Source organism: Zea mays, chromosome 10 (assembly GCF_902167145.1).
Source record: "Zea mays cultivar B73 chromosome 10, Zm-B73-REFERENCE-NAM-5.0, whole genome shotgun sequence".
NCBI lineage: Eukaryota > Viridiplantae > Streptophyta > Magnoliopsida > Poales > Poaceae > Zea > Zea mays.
In genome coordinates this window covers 36,530,612-36,544,754 of record NC_050105.1, presented here as the reverse complement: position 1 = coordinate 36,544,754, position 14,143 = coordinate 36,530,612, and positions in this window count along the sequence as shown.

Genomic DNA, 14,143 nt, shown 5'->3' with positions numbered 1-14,143 from the left:
GAGAACCTTTTAACTGGTCACATGCCTCATCATGGGTAAGCTTTGCCTTGGGCAGACTAATACCAGAATAAGACAACACGCAATGGGAGTGGAGAGATGGCGAGAGTAGCGTGTACCCTCTATGGCAAGAGGTTGGACGGTGGTGTATCTATGCTCTCGGTTGGCGTGAACCTGATCTAGTCTTAAGAACCCCGGTGGCGAGTTGACATATGCAAGGGTTAAGTGCTACATATGTCGTGTGATTGGACATCCCTAGCTGGGTATTAATCAATTCAGATCGCCGTTACTTCTCGGACATGAAGACTTGGTCACTAACCTACACGTAGCATTCTAGTGAACTTAAAGGGATGATAAAAGATGGCTAGTATAGGCCAAATGCTTGAACTAGGGTAGAAAGAACTCTAGATTCAGGTAATGACTTAACTTGCAAATAAAACTAGATTTTTAAGGATCCACTATTAGTATGCATTTTTGCAAACAGAGTCTTGATTCTTGATTAAGCCTTACCTTGACTCCCTCAAGCCAGCATATCCTTGAGAGTATTTTAATTTGATGGGTAAGACTTGCAAAAGTACACTTTGTACTCAGGGTTTTCAAACCCATGTTGTTGTAGGTGAGGAAGCAGCAAACTTTTGTTGCTTTTGCTCTAAGGTGGTGCCAAAGGAAAAATCTCAAGAGTGAAGCCTCGGGAGGGTGTTGTCCTCCTTAAAAACATTATACTTTTAAACGGGAGGGGTTTTTGCCTCCCGAGTTTGTAATAATAATACTTCTGCACTCATATACCTCTGGTCTGTAATAATAACACTCTTTCTATATTTTAATGTAAATTAAGTTACTGTAATTGCTTCTGGTTATTCGTTCCTCCGATGTGTTGTAATATCTGCATGACGGGTGAAACGCTCTTGGGAAAGTTAAAGGATACAGATACCGAACTTGTCAAGTGATTAGATGCATCTACAGGGTTGTCCGAGGTCCGCTGGACAAGGACAACTATAGGTGGGCCTAATGACTTGGGAGGTTCTGTCACAGCTGGTATTGGAGCGAAGCCCATCTCTTTAGATATTATGAAGCATTTAAAAAAGAATTTTCAAAGGCTTATCTAAGAAAATTTCTTTCATTCTTATCTTACTACTTTCTGAAGTACTCATCTTATAAGACTAGGTAACAAGAGTGCAATGTATAGGAGGTTGGGAATCAACGAAGGTTGATCCCGTAATTATGCATGCATCATGTTTAAAAATTATACAAATAAAGTTTTCCCCCTTATGGAGATATGCCGCCGCGCACGAGGAAAACCGCGCGTAAGTCCACCGGACCTATTGGCGTACCTCGGCATCAGTTGGCTCCAAGACATGAAGAGAGCACCAACGACAGTAACGACCCTATCGGAGACCTAGAAGCCCAAGTGGAGTAGCTTTGGACGGAGCTACGACACCGAAACAGTGTGTGGGCAGATGACAGTCAGCGTACAGCTGAGTTATCAGCCGAAGTCGGCCGCTTGCGGTTTGAGCTCTCTGAACGAGACTCAACCATTGATTAGGCCATCAACTCACGCTCAATCGCTTGGCATCGTGAAGCAAAAGCTCGAGCCCGTGTGGATGAGCTCAGCACAGCCCTTGATAACCTACAAGTATATTGTAATACTCTACATGAGGAAGTACATGTACTGTATGGTCGACTACATCCGGACGTGCCCGCTGATCCTGTTGGAATGGGAGCCAGACCATCTGGGACAGCAGGTGAAAGACATGATGGGGAATTGGACCTTTTTAAGCCCTCTCCTTACATGAACCTGGCTAACGAACGGTCCCCTACAACAGACAGTGAAACAACCAAAGACGATAAATACTAGAGTAGTATAGTTTAGATATAATACTAATGTAAAATAGGTAATAAAGTCATGTTGTACATTTGAGTCTGTATCATTACATCTTGGTAATGTAAAATGATGGTGTGTATCAGCATGTTATATTTCCCCAAGTATTTCTTTGCCTCAGATGCCATCAAGGACTCGTGCACATGACGGCGCGGGTACTTCCCGTGGTCGGGAAGACACACCCAATCCACTGCCTGTACCTCCAACGTTGCCCGAGGCTATCGCTGCCTTGGTCAATGCAACCGCTGAGAATACCCGCTTTCTACGTGAAATGGTAGGAAATCAATTCCAGCAACATGGCGGAAGGGCTTATCCATAGGGACCACGTGAGACTTTGTATTTGGACTTCTCTGAAACCCATCCTGATGAGGACATCACTTCTATACATACAATGAATGGACCGATAACACGATCACGTGCACGACAACTACATCTCCAGGTACATTCTACCCTAGTCAATTGTGTTTCAGAGCTTACGCTTGGGGCCATGGATGTTTTGATGATTAGGAACCTTGGAGAGGACCAGCAAGGATTTGGGAAAGGTCTAGGTATTGAGGAGGAGCAGCAAGGGCGCCCACAACAGGAAGGAGATCATGTCCGACTCGGCTGCGGCTCCATCTCGGGTTCTAGGACCAATCTGCACTAAAATGGACGCCCAAGATGCACCCGGACTCCAATTGCAACTGACTTGATATGGTTGGAAAGATAAGGAGATTATCTAACCAACCCAACTGGTTCCACCCTAAAATTCGTCTGGAGTCAACGGGAATCGTCGAAACAAGTCAGTGTTCAGATTCTGTTTTGGTGCTGCGACACCGTCTGTTGGGCCGTGTATCGCGTCAGAGCCCATTAGGGGCGAGTCCAGGGGTCACACACGCCCTAATACTCTATTTATTCAGCAGCCGCCGCTATGTTAGGTTTGAGTTTTGCTTAGATCAATTCTGTCATCGAACAGTGTCTTAGTCATCGGCTTGTGAGACCCCATCCCGTAATCAATACCGTTTCTTTCCTGTTCTTGCTTGTGTTCTTGATTGCGCTTGCAGGGATAAGCCTTTGTGGTGAGGTCATTCGTGTGTCACAGGTGATAACCAACGGAGCCGTGGTGTAGTGATTGCGAGGAACCGTTCGTTCGGAGCCTTGGATCATCAACGTCGAGATCTCCACTCAATCAAGTTATCGTATCTCACAGAAGATTGAGCCACGTCTACTATCAATTGGTATCAGATTTCCAGGTTGCCCGTGAGGTATAATTCTACCTTTAGATTAGTTTTGTTTCGTCCCATAGTCCACAAAAAGTCAAAAAAAATACGATCAGTTTATTCCGACCTAAAACCACCACCTTAGCCTTTGCACAATTCAGTTTTAGAGTCCTCATATCTGAGTTCGTGTTCTAGTTGAGTTTGGTTGCTGGATTAGATTTTTTTGGTTCAGTTTGATTGCGTTCATTCGCTTCCATCCTACAAAACCGACCCTATCTACAAAATAGATCCTATCTCTACAACCGACCCTATCCACAAAACAGATCCTATCTCTACAACCGACCCTATCCACAAAACACATCCTATCTCTAAAACTGACCATATCCACAAAACAGATCCTGTATCTAAACCGGCCATATCCGGAAAACAAATCCTATCTCTAAAACTAACCCTGTGCTCCATAGCTGCCGCTTCGGTTCCTGCCGATTTGTGCCTTTGAAAACCATAACTTGAGGTACCTTCCATAAAACGGGCATAACTTTTCGCTCGGTGCTCCGTTTGAGTTCAAATTTTTACAGCAGATTCAAATTTTTACGACCTGTTTGGTTCGGTCAAAACTTCAAAAAAATCGGGAAGATAATTAAAAAAATTGTTAAAGTGTTTTCAGGAATTCCAGAGATCCTTTGTGATTTTCTCTAGGCCACAATACAACTCTGTTTCAAGTGAAATTTTGTGTGCTTCCATCATTTGTGATTTTGGATCAGTGATAAAAAATTCAGAATATTTCGAGCTCTTTTGCTGGTACTCCTTTGGAAACGCGCCTTTGATTTCTACTAGTGCTGAAAAATCTGCGCTATTTACAGAATTGCCATTCCCACTAGATACTTGTACCTCCTTTCTTGTGCTTTGGTCCAACTGTTCTATTACATTTTCTAGGCCAACAACTAGGACGAGTACTTGGAACACTTATTCAGCATTGCTATCTGTTATTGACTTGTGTGCCACATATATATATTTAGTCAGCCTTCCCATAGCTCCAATTTTCTCTCGAGCAGAACAGGTACTCCTTTGCAATCACACCCACGCTCGTGGGACAGTCACATCGGTCACCGTTTGCCACCTGCAGTGCTTGTAAGAACGTTGTAAGAGCGGGGTAAGACGCTTCATAATTTGTATTCCACCACCTCCACCACCACCCTGAGAGATAGTTGCAGGGTTCACATTGTTTGTTGCCTTTTTTGTCTCTGTTTTGTGCTAACAATGACAGGACCAAAGAATCAAATGGACAAGGATAAGGGGCCTAAACTTAACGACGATGAGTGTGTCTCTCAGATGGAATTGAAGGAGATGATGCGCGCGATGACTGAAGCTTTTAAAAAATACCAAGACTCTGCCTCGACATGCTATGAGCAGCTTGATCGACGAGTTGCTGAACTTGTTACACACATGGACGTACTGGAGGCTCGTCCCCCACCACCAACTCTAGCCCCAGCTCACTCTCCTGTGGATGACGACGACGATGACGACGATGTTTATGCACCGCTGCGACAACACCTCGCACGTAATCGACAAGGTATGGGAGGTAATGGTAGACGTCGTCATCATAATCCTGAACCAGACCATGATCCATTTGCTAAGATTAAGTTTTCTATTCCACCGTTCATGGGTTCTTATGATGCTGAAGCTTACTTAGACTGGGAGATGACGGTAGAACAAAAATTTAATTCCCATCTTGTTCCTGAGCAGCATAGGGTTAGACAAGCCACTAGTGAATTTAGAGATTTTGCTATCATTTGGTGGAATGAACTTGTTAACACACGTGCTGCACCACAAACATGGAATGCATTAAAAGAGGAGATGCGAGCTCGCTTTGTTCCCCCTTCTTGTAGACGTGATCTTCGAAAAAATTGCAACGCTTAGATCAGGGAGACATGTCGGTACAGGAATACTACCAAGAGCTTCAGAAAGGTATGCTACGATGTGGGGTAGTTGAGGTTCCGAAGGATCAAATGGTTAGGTTTTATGGGGGATTGAGGCGGGAGATTCAGGATATTGTTGATTATAAAGAATATCATTCTATACAATGCTTGTTCCATCTTTCTATGTTGGCAGAAAAAGAATTGCAGGGTCGTCAACAATGGAGGAGCATCACTTTCGCTCCATGCCAGCCACCGGCGCCAGCCAAGGCGTCATCATCTTCGGGCGTACAGACGTCCACATCTTCCGTTGTGCCTTTGGGTGTTGCAGCAAAACCTGCTACGACCACCTCTTCCACATGCCGCTCCTCCGACATCAAGTGCCACCGCTGCCAGGGACTTGGTCATATTCAGCGAGATTGCCCCAGCAAACGGGCATACATTGCTACTGGTGATGGTGGGTATGTTAGTGCTTCTGATGTTGAAGATGAAGATACTGTTGGAGCTAACATTGTAGAGACTTATGATGGTGATGAAGAGGTTCTTTATACAACAGCGACCGAGACCTATAAGGCCTTGATTGTGCAACGAGCTTTGAGTACCACGACTAGTGATGACGACAACAGACAGCGCCACAACCTTTTCAACATGTTCCTTATCGTCAAGGACTGCCGTGTACATACCATCATTGACGGTGGTAGCTGCAACAACTTGGTGAACGTTGAGGTGGTCAAGAAGCTTGGCTTGACCACACGAGAGCATCCCCACCCTTATCACATTCAATGGTTTAACAACAGCAGTAAGTTCAAGGTAACAAAAACAACAAGGGTGCATTTTTCTATTGACTCTTACCATGACTTTGCTGATTTCGATGTGGTGACTATGGATGCATGCTCTATTTTACTGGGACATCCTTGGGAGTTTGATACTGATGCTATTCACCATGGTAGATCTAATAAATATACTTTCATGCATAAGGGAAAGAAAATTGTGTTGCTTCCTATGACTCCCACTGAGATTGTACACTTTGAACATGAGAAAAAGACTAATGCTAAGCAAAAAGGTGTTTTGAACTCTGAAAATCAACAACCTATTAAGTTGGAAACTCCTACTTTGCTAGCCACTAAATTTGATCTTGATGAGTTACATACCTCTCTTGGACTTTGCTATGCCTTAGTGTGCAAAAATGCTTTCTATTCCATTGATGATACATCTATTGTTTTGCCACCTACTATTGCTAACCTTTTGCAAGAGTATATGGATGTGTTTCCCTCTGAGATACCCCCTAGATTGCCATCTGTGCGAGGCATTGAGCACAAGATTGATTTAATTCCAGGGGCGAGCTTGCCCAACCGTGCTGCCTACAGGACCAACCCCGAGGAGACTAAGGAGATTCAGCGCCAGGTCCAGGACCTTCTGGACCGCGGGTACATTCATGAGAGCCTTAGTCCTTGTTATGTTCCTGTTCTTTTGGTTCCTAAGAAAGATGGCACTTGGCGCATGTGTGTTGATTGTAGAGCCATTAATAACATCACAATTCGGTACAGATATCCTATTCCTAGATTGGATGACATGCTTGATGAATTAAGTGGTTCTATTGTTTTCTCTAAAATTGACTTGCATAGTGGATACCGCCAGATTCGTATGTCTTTAGGTGATGAATGGAAAACTGCATTTAAAACTATGTTCGGTCTTTATGAGTGGTTAGTCATGCCTTTTGGGTTAACTAATGCGCCTAGTACTTTCATGAGATTGATGAACGATGTTTTACGTGCTTTCATTGGTAAATTTGTGGTGGTATATTTTTATGATATTCTTATCTATAGTAAGTCTCATGATGATCATATTGAACATTTACGTGTTATTTTTGATGTTTTGCGTGATGCACGTTTATTTGGTAACCTTGAGAAGTGCACCTTCAGCACCGATCGTGTGTCTTTTCTTGGATATGTTGTGACATCGCAGGGCATTGAGATGGATGAGGCAAAAATTGTTGCCATCACGAGCTGGCCACTTCCAACCACGGTCACGCAGGTTCAAAGTTTTCTTGGTCTTGCAGGATTCTACAGGCGATTTGTGCGGGATTTCAGCACCATTGCAGCACCTCTCCACGAGTTGACAAAGAATGGAGTGCCGTTTTGTTGGGGACCATCACAACAACAAGCTTTTGATGCCCTAAAGTCGAAGCTCACACAAGCACCACTGCTGCAACTTCCTGATTTTGACAAGACATTCGAGCTCGAGTGTGATGCGAGCGGCATTGGGATTGGAGGAGTGCTCATTCAAGGAGGTAAACCTGTTGCTTTCTTTAGTGAAAAATTGCATGGTCCAACTCTGAATTATTGTACATATGACAAAGAATTATATGCTTTAGTATGAGTTTTACAAACTTGGCAACATTATCTATGGTCTAAAGAATTTGTCATACATTCGGATCATGAATCTTTGAAGTATCTTAAGGGACAATCTAGTCTAAACAAATGACATGCTAAATGGATTGAATTCATAGAATCATTTCCTTACATTATTAAGCATAAAAAAGGAAAGGATAATGTGATTGCTGATGCTCTATCTAGATGTTATACTATGTTGTCCCAACTTAATCATAAAATATTTGGTTTGGAGACTATAAAGGAATTATATGCTGCTGATTTGGACGTCAAAGATGCTTTTGAAAATTGCTGAGAGGGAAGAACGTGGCAAAAATTTATGCTGTGTGAAGGTCTTCTCTACTGTGCTAACAAGTTGTGTGTTCCAGCTAGCTCTGTTCGTCTTCTACTCTTGCAGGAAGCACATGGAGGTGCCTTGATGGGACATTTTGGTGTTAAGAAGATCGAGGATGTGTTGTTTACTCATTTCTATTGGCCTCGGATGCGGCGTGATGTTGAGCGCTACGTCTCTTGTTGCACCACGTGCAACAAAGCTAAGTCCCGACTTAACCCCCATGGTCTTTATTTGCCTCTTCCTGTTCCTCGTGCACCTTGGGAGGATATTTCTATGGATTTTGTTTTGGGATTGCCTAGAACAAAGAGGGGGAGTGATAGTGTTTTTGTCATTGTCGATCATTTTTCAAAGATGGCACATTTTTTACCCTGTCACAAAACTGATAATGCTTCACATATTGCTGATTTGTTCTTCAGTGAGATTGTGTGTTTGCATGGTGTGCCAAATACTATTGTTTCTGATAGGGATGCTAAGTTTTTAAGTCATTTTTGGAGAACTTTGTGGTTTAAATTGGGAACAAAGTTGTTGTTTTCTACTACTTGTCATCCCCAAACTGATGGGCAAACAGAGGTTGTTAATCACACTTTATCTACCATGTTGCGGGCTATTTTGAAGGATAATTTGAGGTTGTGGGAGGAATGTTTGCCACATATTGAGTTTGCTTATAACAGATCGATTCATTCCACAACCAAGCTTAGTCCATTTATGGTAGTATATGGTTTTAATCCTCGTGCCCCAATTGATTTGCTACCTTTACCACCTTCTGAAATAGTGAACTTGGATGCTACACAACGTTCTGAATTCATTCTTAAGTTACATGAAACAACTAAGTTGCAAATTGAAAAGATGAATGAAAAGTATCGTATTGCTGCTAATAAAGGCAGGAAGGAAATGAAATTGGAACCTGGTGACTTTGTGTGGGTTCATTTGAGAAAGGATAGGTTTCCTAATTTGAGAAAGTCTAAACTTATGCCACGAGCTGCAGGTCCTTATAAAGTTCTTGCAAAAATTAATGATAATGCATATACACTTGAGTTGCCGCCAGATTTTGGGGTTAGTCCCACCTTTAACATTTTAGATTTGAAGCCATATATGGGTGATGAAGATGAGACCGAGTCGAGGACGACTCCAATTCAAGAGGAGGATGATGATGAGGACATCACTTCTATACATACAATGAATGGACCGATAACACGATCACATGCATGACAACTAAATCTCCAGGTACGTTCTACCCTAGTCAATTGTGTTTCAGAGCTTACGCTTGAGGCCATGGATGTTTTGATGATTAGGAACCTTGGAGAGGACCAGCAAGGACTTGGGAAAGGCCTAGGTATTGAGGTGGAGCAGCAAGGGCGCCCACAATAGGAAGGAGATCAAATCCGACTTGGCTGCGGCTCCATCTCGGGTTCCAGAACCAATCTGCACTAAAATGGACACCCAAGATGCATCCGGACTCCGATTGCGACAGACTTGATATGGTTCGAAAGATAAAGAGATTATCTAACCAACCCAACTGATTCCACCCTAAAACTCGTCCGGAGTCAATGGGAATCGTCGAAACAAGTCAGCGTTCAGATTCTGTTTTGGTGCTGCGACATCGTCTGTTGGGCCGTGTATCGCGTCGGAGCCCATTAGGGGCGAGTCCAAGGGTCACGCACGCCCTAATAATCTATTTATTCAGCAGCTGCCGCTATGTTAGGTTTGGGTTTTGCTTAGATCAATTATGTCATCGAACAATGTCGCCGTCATCGGCTTGTGAGACCCCTCCCGTAATCAATACAATTTTGGTTGCGTTTCTTTCCTGTTCTTGCTTGTGTTCTTGATTGCGCTTGCAGGGATAAGCCTTCGTGCCGAGGTCATTCGTGTTTCACGGGTGATAACCAACGGAGCCGTGGTGTAGTGATTGCGAGGAACCGTTCGTTCGGAGCCTTGGATCATCACGTCCCCCACTCTTCGTTAAAGCCGAAGACCCTCTGGAAGCCGACGAATGGGTACGGGTTATGGAGCAGAAATTTGGACTAAGCCGCTGCACCGAAATCCAGAAGCCGTTGTTCGCTGCTCAACAGTTAAGAGGCCCTGCCAGTACTTGGTGGGGAAATTTTGTTGCCATTCAACCTGCCGGACATCAGGTCACGTGGGATGAATTTAAGTTAGCATTCCGTGAGCACTATATTCTAGAAGGAGTACTACACATGAAACAGGAGGAATTTATGCGACTCAAGCAAGGGGGAGATACTGTCATGCAGTATCTCAACAAATTTAATCATTTATCCCAATATGCAATTGATCAAGTAAATACTGACCTGAAAAAGAAGAATTGCTTCATGAGAGGCCTCAATGACCGGCTTCAAAGAAAGATGGCCTCCTGCCTAGATCTCACTTACAGCAGGGCTGTCAGCACAGTGCCGGCAGTAGAAGCTAACACAGGCCAAGGAAAATCGAAGGGATTCAGAGGTGACAGGTCCAATCAGGGACCTGAAAAGCGACGAAGGTTGGTAATCTGACCTTTCAATCAAAATCATTCTTCATCTCGCCCACCCTCCTACCCATTCAAACAGTCTGTCTTCATTCGCCCTGCCACTGCCCCCACTCCTACAAGTCAGCCCAGTGCCCCTGGTGCTCGTTTCCCCGCCCTCCTTAGTTGCTCAACTGACTGCTTAAATTGTGGGAAGTCTAGACATTTTATCAAAGACTCCCCATATCCAAGGCAGAACAAATCCAACAATCAGCAGAACTCAGGGAGCTCCAATTAAGGCAAGGGAAACATACAAATAATTCAGCAGGGAAGAATATTAAGAAGACTGGGCGAATATACTACACCGAAGGGAGAGTCGGTTATGATGGGTACGTTTCTTGTGGCCAATCACCCAGCAGTCATTCTCTTTGATTGTGGTGCTTCGCATACATTCATAAGCAAGAAATTCGTGAAGAAATATTGCATTCCTTGCACTGAATCAAGGGAAGGGTTTATTATTCATTTGCCTGGGGGACAAATATTTACGAAAGAAGTGGCCTTCAATGTGCTAGTAACATTGGCTGAATGGGATTTTCCGACCAATATGATTATTCTAAAAGGCCAAGATATAGATGTAATTCTAGGCATGAATTGGTTAGCCAAGCACAAAGCTATCCTCAACACTGATTTAAGAACCATCAGGTTGAGCTATGGCCATGAAGAGGTTCTCCCGTCCATCCTTGTAGCTATTCCAGCTAAACCATTTGGCAGAGTCTATGAAGCTATCATACTGGAAATCCAAGATATTCCGGTAGTGTGTGAGTTTCCGGACGTCTTTCCTGAAGATCTGCCTGGATTACCTCCAGAAAGAGATATAGAGTTTGTGATTGAATTGAAGCCCGGTACAACTCCTATTTCTAGAAGGTCGTACCGAATGCCCCCAAATGAGTTGGCAGAGCTCAAGACTCAATGACAAGATCTATTGGAGAAGGGATTCATCCGGCCCAGTTCATCACGTTGGGGATGTCCCGCAATCTTTGTCAAGAAGAAGGATCAAACGCTTTGGATGTGCATGGACTACAGACCCCTTAATGAGGTCACAATCAAGAACAAGGACCCTCTTCCCCGGATTGATATCTTATTCGATCAGCTTACCGGAGCGAGGGTATTCTCCAAAATTGACCTCAGGTCGGGCTATCATCAGATCCATATCCGACCTGAAGATATACCCAAGACCACATTTAGTATGCGGTACGGATTATTCAAATATTTGGTTATGTATTTCGGATTAATGAATGCTCCTGCCCACTTCACATATCTAATGAACTCGGTATTTATGCCCGAGTTGGACAAATTTGTGGTGGTCTTCATTGATGATATCTTAATTTATTCCAAGAATGAAGAGGAGCATGCTTAGCATCTACGGATCGTATTAACGCTCTTAAGGGAACATCAATTATATGCTAAATTTAGCAAATGCGCGTTTTGGTTGGAGGAAATCCAATTTTTGGGACATGTATTATCTACAAATGGGATTGCGCTTGATCCCAGCAAGGTCAAGGATATTCTAGAGTGGAAACCGCCAACCACTGTGCATCAAGTTAAAAGTTTCCTTGCACTGGCTGGCTATTACCACAGATTTATCCCGGATTTCTCTAAGCTTGTGAAGCCAATCACAAGTCTATTAAAGAATGATATAAAAGTTAACTGGTCCTCAAGATGCAACGAAGCCTTCGAGCAACTGAAGTTATTATTGACCACTGCTCCGGTATTGGCTCAACCGGACATTGAAAAGCCTTTTGATGTGTATTGTGACACATCAGGCAGTGGTCTCGGATGTGTCTTAATGCAAAAAAGGACGAGCTATAGCATATGCTTCAAGACAGTTGCGCCGGCATGAGGAACATTATCCAACTCATGACTTAGAGTTAGCTGCTGTGGTTCATGCCCTTAAAATAAGGCGTCATTATCTGCTAGGAAATATCTGTCATATATATATACATATCATAAAAGTTTGAAGTACATTTTTACCCAGTCAGAACTAAATATGAGGCAGAGGAGATGGCTTGAGCTGTTTAAGGATTATGAATTAGAAATTCACTATCACCCAGGCAAGGCCAATGTGGTGGCAGATGCACTGAGTCGCAAGGCTTCCTGCCATTGTCTTACAATAAAGACTTCTGACATCACATTATGCCAAGAAATGGAGAAATTAAACCTGGGAATGATTCAACATGGAACCTTAAATCAATTGAAGCTTGAGTCGGTTCTTCTGCAAAAGATTATTGATGCACAAAGAAGTGATAAGGGTATGAGACATATTCATGAGAAAATAAAAGCCGGTAAAGCAAATTGTTTCAAAAAGGATGATCAAGGCATAATATGGTTTAATAACCGCATAGTTGTGCCTAAAGGTGATGAAGTCCGCCAGCAAATTTTGGATGAAGCACATATTAGTCGATATTCCATTCATCCCGGAAGCACTAAGATGTATCATGATTTAAAGCAGCATTATTGGTGGACAAAGATGAAGATTGAAATTGCACGCTATGTGGCGAAATGTGACACATGTAGATGTGTCAAAGCCATACACATGAAGACTGCTGGTCCACTGCAATTTTTGCCTATCCCAACTTGGAAATGGGAGGACATTAGCATGGACTTCATTATGGGACTACCCAGGACAGCAAAAGGTTTTGACTCTATCTGGTTTATAATTGACCGGCTTACGAAAATAGCTCATTTTCTGACAGTCAAGACATACTACCCGATCATCACTTATGCCCAGATATATATTGCTCGTATTCTCAGTTTGCACGGGATTCCAAAAACTATAGTGTCGGACCGCGGACCACAATTTGTATCCAAATTTTGGAAAGAACTCCACAAATCTTTGGGGTACTAAGTTGCTCCACAGTTTGGCCTATCATCCTCAAACTAGTGGTTAGACTGAAAGAGTAAATCAAATACTCGAGGATATGTTATGGGCATGTGTTCTAGAATTTCCACAGAAATGGGATGAATGTTTACCATTGGCAGAGTTTTCATATAATAATAGTTATCAAGAAAGTATCAAGATGGCACCCTTTGAAGCTTTATATGGACGACGATGTCGTACTCCATTGAATTGGTCTGAACCAGGGGAAAGGTGGTTTTTCAGGCCTGATATGGTTAAAGAAATGGAAGAAAAAGTTCAACAAATTATACATAATTTGAAAGAAGCACAAGCTCGACAAAAGAGTTATGCAGACAAACGACGCCAACCCTTATACTTTCAAGTCCAAGATTATGTGTACCTGAAAGTATCACCTATGAAGGGTGTGACTCGTTTCGGTGTAAAAGGAAAGCTTGCACCCCGGTACATTGGTCCATTTCCTATCCTTGAAAGATGTGGACCAGTGGCGTACCGACTCCAACTACCCGAAACATTGTCTGCAGTGCACAATGTGTTCCATGTGTCCCAATTGAAGAAGTGTCTTCGGGTTCCAGATCGAACCATAGAAGTGATGGATGTTACCTTGGAACCAGACTTAACATATTCAGAACATCCTATTCGAGTCCTGGATCAGAAGGACAGGATCACCTGAAGAAGAGTTCGCAAATTCTATAAGATACAATGGAACCAACACACTGAAGATGAAGCTACATGGGAAACCCAAGACTTCTTAGAAAAGAATTTCCCTGGCTTTTTAGCTTCATGTAATTTGTGAGATATGTACAATTGTTGTAAAAGAGGAGTAGACCCCATACCCCTGCCTTGTACAAGAAATAAGGAAATAAAAATATGACGCGTTTCCTTTTCCACTACTTGCCCTAGGACTTTAAATCTTGGGACGAGATTCTTTTATGGGGGGAAGGATGTAACACCCTAGTGTTACTGTCATTAAAACTTGAGCATAACATCATGAGCATTAGCATATCATGTGTTTGTCACACCTAGAGTGCATTCACTAGGTAAAAATTTCAAAAA